Source organism: Sturnira hondurensis, unplaced genomic scaffold (genome assembly GCF_014824575.4).
Source record: "Sturnira hondurensis isolate 20B ecotype Veracruz unplaced genomic scaffold, ASM1482457v3 Scaffold0004751, whole genome shotgun sequence".
Classification (NCBI taxonomy): Eukaryota; Metazoa; Chordata; class Mammalia; order Chiroptera; family Phyllostomidae; genus Sturnira; species Sturnira hondurensis.
In genome coordinates, this window is record NW_028077382.1 from 75602 (window position 1) to 81601 (window position 6000).

Below are 6000 nucleotides of genomic sequence, written 5' to 3' on the forward strand. Positions count from 1 at the left end.
CCCACATGAAAGAAAAGGTGGAAGTCTCAGAAATAATGTTAGATGAAAGAGAGGCAAGTCAGCTATCAGATGTTGAATTGACAGCACTCGATATCAAGAAATTCAAAGAGCTCACAATGAGCTACCAGAAACTAGAGGGGAGCTACAATGAGCTCTATGAAAACTATCTCAACATGAAAAAGGAAAGAGAAACTATCAGCAAAGGCCAAGAGGTAATGAAGAATACAGTTTTGGAACTGAAGAACACAGTAGAAGGAATGAAAAGCAGGGTCGATGAGGCAGAAGATCAGATCAGCGAGTTGGAGGATACAGTAGAAAGAATCTCCCAGAAAGAGCAAGAAAAGGAAAAGAGGCTCAGAAAGAATGAAGAGGGATTAAGAGAAATGCAAGACAATATGAAATGTAATAATATCTGAATAATAGAAATACCAGAAGGAGAAGAAGAAGAACAAGGGATAGAAAACCTATTTGAAAGAGTAATGATGGAAAATTTTCCTAATTTGATGAGAGAAAAAGTTAGACGAATCCCAGAATCACAGAGGGTCCCATTCAAGAGGAACCCAAAGAGGCCTACTTCAAGACACATCATCATTAAAATGGCAAAATTCCAAGACAAAGAGAGAATCTTAAAGGCAGCAAGGGAGGAAAAGGAAGTGACATACAAGGGAGCCCCGATCAGGTTAGCTACTGACTTCTCAATGAAAACACTGCAAGCAAGAAGAGAATGGCAAGAAATATTCCAAGTAATGAGAAACAGAGGTCTACAACCAAGGCTACTTTACCCAGCAAAGCTCTCAATCAAGATAGAAGGCCAAATAAAGAGCTTCCAAGACAAAAGAAGTCTAAAAGAATATGCCTCCACCAAACCAGCTCTACAAGAAATACTAAAAGGACTGCTTTTAAAAAAGGAAGGAAAAGAGAGAGACAGAGGAACTGTGGTACAAAAATGGCAATGAATAAGTACCTATCAATAATAACCTTCAATGCAAATGGATTAAATGCTCCAACCAAAAGACATAGAATAGCTGAATGGATAAGAAATCATGACCCACACATATGCTATCTACAGGAGACCCACCTCAGGACTAAAGACCATCACACGCTAAAAGTGAAAGGATGGAAACAAATTTTCCAAGCAAATGGTGAAGAAAAAAAAAGCCAGGGTAGCAATTCTAATATCAGACAAAACAGATATCAAAAAAGGGCCATAAAGAGAGACCCAGAAGGTCACTTCATAATACTCAAGGAAAGAATCCACCAAGACGACGTTAACAATGTAAATATATATGCACCAAACATAGCAACACCCAAATATATAAGGAAAATCCTACAGGACTTCAAGAAAGATATTGACAGCAACACAATTATAGTAGGGGATTTTAACATCCCACTATCAAAAATGGACAGATCTTCCAAACAAAATATCAACAAAGATATAGCTGCACTAAACAACACCCTAGATGAAATGGACCTAACTGATATATATAGAGCCCTTCATCCCAAAGAAGCTAAATACACATTCTTTTCAAATGCACCTGGAACATTTTCAAAGATAGACCACATGATAGGACACAAAAGGAGCCTCAGCAAATTCAAGAAAATTGAAATCATACCAAGCATTTTCTCTGACCACAGGGACTAAAATTAGAAACGAACCCCAAAGAAAAAACCCAAAACACCCAAAATCATGGATCCTGAATGGTATGGTATTAAACAACGAATGGTGCCACGTCCAGCTCTGCCAACCATGCTGTCTAACAAAGTTCGAGCATGGGGAGGATGACTTCAAAAAAGCGTGTTCCAGCCTGGCGGACATGGCATGAATGGATATGTAGTGTTGACTTTAATCTTGCTGTCTCTTGGTGTTCTATCCTTTACCTTTCTGGTAATTTAAAATCTCCTAGAAATGCTGACCATTCTCAGAGCTGAACAGCAACTAGGTCAGGTTGAGAACAATATCGCCTTGGCCTTTCCCAAAAATAACACCTCCTTCCCTGACCTGATTAAGAAATTGTAGGATAAGGTGATATCAGTTAGTAGGGGGCCTAGAATACCCAAGGCAGCCCCCTTAAGTAAGTCCCAAGGCAAATCTTCTGTAATGAAATAGCCCCTGAATGTCTAAAGTTATTAGAATAACAGCCCCTCCTTTACCTTGAATAGGAATATATATCTATTAGAATTAGACAGGCAAAAAAATAGGAAAAGCTAGTTAGCTATTAAGCGTGTAGAAAACAGTTACTAAGGAGACAGAGTTTATAGTACACAGATAAATATTTTAGACAAAAAAAATAGATAGCTAAGTTAGACATTACAAAGGCTTATAATGAGTTTCCTAACCTCTGCTCAGTCTAGTGTACCTGTTGCCCATGACAAACTCTGAGAACTTTAAAAAACAATAAGACATTCAAATTGTATACATAGAGCTATTTCAAACTGTCTGATTAATAGTTCTCCTGGTCAAAATAATTTTTGTTTAACATAATTAAAACTATGGGAATTTTCGTACTTTTCCTGGTTACCTTGGTATTGATTTTTTCTGCTTGACTGATCATGCTATACACCTGTAAATGTTAGTCACTACCAAAAATGAATATATAAAAACCTGCTTGTACTTACACTAAACAGAACAGTGCTTCACCTGTCTTTGAGCTGTGTAGTTGCCTGTTACCCATTGCCGACGCCTATCCTCAACTCGAGGGACACCTGGAACCTGCTGCAGCTGGACCGGGGCAGAATGGGTCAAGATTTAAATTAGGTAAGAAATCAAAAACTTTCTGGAAACAAATGAAAATGAACTCACAACAACCCAAAATTTATGGGACACAGTGAAGGCAGTCCTGAGAGGGAAGTTCATAGCAATACAGGCTTACCTAAAGAAGATAGAAACATTTCAACCAAACAACCTAACCCTACACCTGCAAGAACTGGAAGAACAACAACAAAGACAGCCCAGAGGAAGTACAAGGAAGGAAATAACCAAGATCAGAGCAGAATTCAATGACATAGAGACTAAAAGCACAATTCTAAGGATCAATGAATCCAAGAGTTGGTTTTTATGAAAAGATAAACAAAATAGACAAGCCTTTAAATAGGCTCATTAAGAAAAGAAGAGAGGACCCAAATAAACACAATCAGAAATGAAAGAGGAGAGATTACAACTGATACCACAGAAATAGAAGGGATTGTAAGAAATTACTATGAAGAACTATATGCCAAGAAATTTGAAAACCTAGGTGAAATGGACACATTTCTAGACAAATATAATCTTCCAAAACTCAATGAAGAAGTAGAAAGCCTGAACAGACCAATAACAGCAGATGAAATTGAAGCAGTGATTAAAAAACTCCCAACACACAAAAGCCCTGGACCAGATGGTTTCACAGGAGAATTCTGCAAAGCTTTTAAGGAAGCACTAACACCTATTCTTCACAGACTATTCCAAAAAATCCAAAATGATGGGAAACTCCCAAACTCTTTATGAAGTCAGCATCATCCTAATTCCAATACCAGATAGAGACACAACAAAGAAAGAAAACTTCAGGCCAATATCGCTGATGAACATAGACGCTAAAATCCTCAACAAAATATTGGCAAATCGCATCCAACAATACATCAAAAAGATCATACACCACGACCAAGTGGGATTCATCCCAGGGAAGTAAGGATGGTTCAATATCCCCAAATCAGTATATGTAATACATCACATAAACAAAAGCAAAGACAAAAGCCACATGATCATATCAATAGATGTGGGAAAAGCTTTTGATAAGGTACAACACCCATTTATGATAAAGGTACTCAGCAAAATGGGAATAGAGGGAGCATTCCTCAATATAATAAAGGCCATATATGAAAGACCTACAGCCAACATCATACTCAATGGGCAAAAACTAAAAGCTTTTCCCTAAGATCAGGAACAAGACAAAGTTGTACACTTTCACCACTTCTATTTAATATAGTACTGGAAGTTTTAGCCTCAGCGATCAGGCAAGAAAAGGGAAAAAAAGGCATTCAAATCAGAAAGGAGGAAACAAAATTGTCATTGTTTGCAGATGACTTGATAGTGTACATGAAAAAGCCTATAGACTCTACAAAAAAACTGCTCAAACTAATAAGTGAATTTGGCAAAACAGCGGGTTACAAAGTCAATATCCAGAAAACAAAGGCATTTTTGTATACTAACAATGAATCAGCAGAAGCAGAAATCAAGAAAAAATCTCATTCGATATAGCAAAAACAAAAATAAAATATCTGGGAATAAATCTAACCAAGCAAGTAAAACACCTGTACTCAGAAAACTACACAACACTGAAGAAAGAAATCAAGGAAGACACAAACAAATGGAAACATATACCATGTTCATGGATTGGAAGAATTAATATCATCCAAATGTCCATACTACCGAAAGCAATTTACAGATTCAATGCAATACCTATTAAAGTACCAATGGCATATTTCACAGACACAGAACAAACACTTCAAAAATTTATATGGAACCATAAACGACCCTGAATAGCAGCTGCACTTGTGAGAAAGAAGGACAAAGTAGGAGGGATTACAATACCTGATATCAAACTGTATTACAAGGCCACTGTAATCAAAACAGCCTGGTACTGGCATCAAAACAGGCACATAGACCAATGGAACAGAACAGACAACCCAGAAATAAATCCAGCTCTCTATAGTCAACTAATATTCGACAAAGGGGGAAGCAACATAAAATGGGGTAAGGATAGCCTCTTCAACAAATGGTGTTGGGAGAACTGGACAGCTACATGCAAAATAATGAAACTCGAGCACCAACTTACATCATACACCAAAATAAATTCAAGGTGGACAAAAGACTTAAATATAAGCCATGACACCATTAAAGTCCTAGAGGAGAACATTGGCAGGAAAATATCAGATATTTCATGCAGCAATATTTTTACTGATACATCCCCTAGAGCAAGGAATATAAAGGAAAGAGTAAACAAATGAGATCTTATCAAAATAAAAAGCTTCTGCACTGCTAAAGAAGACAGCATTAAAATAAAAAGACAACCAACTGTATGGGAAAACATATTTGCCAATGATACCTCAGACAAAGTTTTAATCTCCAAAATATACAAAGAACTCACATGACTTCACTCTAAGAAGACAACTAACCCAATTAAAAAAAAATGGGGAAAGGACTTGAACAGACACTTCTGCAAGGAGGACATACAGAGGATCCAGAGACACATGAAGAAATGCTCAATATCGCTAGCTATCAGAGAGATGCAAATTAAAACCACAATGAGATACCACTTTACACTAGTGAGAATGGCTATCATAAACAAAGCAATTAACAACAAATGTTGGAGAGGGTGTGGGGAAAAGGGGACTCTGGTCAACTGTTGATGGGATTGCAGACTGGTACAACCATTATGGAAAACAGTATGGAATTTTCTAAGAAAACTAAAATTGGACCTGCCCTTTGACCCAGCAATTCCACTGCTAGGATTGTATCCTAAGAACCCTAAAACACCAGTCCCAAAGGACATATGCACCCCAATGTTCATAGCACAATTTGCAATAGCCAAGTGTTGGAAGCAACCTAGGTGCCCATCGATAAATGAATGGATTAAAAAACTATGGTACATATACACAATGGAATTCTATGCAGCAGAAAGAAAGAAGGAGCTCCTATCTTTTGCAACAACGTGGATGGAGCTGGAAAGCATTTCATTTCACCTGAGTGAAATAAGCCAGGTGTTGAAGGACAAATACAATATGATCTCACCTTTAACAGGAAGCTAAACAACGAAACAAACAAACCAGCAAAATATAACCAAAGATACTGAAATAGAGAACAGGCTGACACTGACCAGAGGGTAGGGAATTTCAGGGAACTAGGGGAGGGATTTAGAGGAACATATATAAAGGGTACATGGGCAACAACTGAGAAGAGTGGAAATGGGAGGGAGTGGGGGAGCACAGGGGGTGGGATTGGATGGGAGTAATAGACAGAAAACTGTA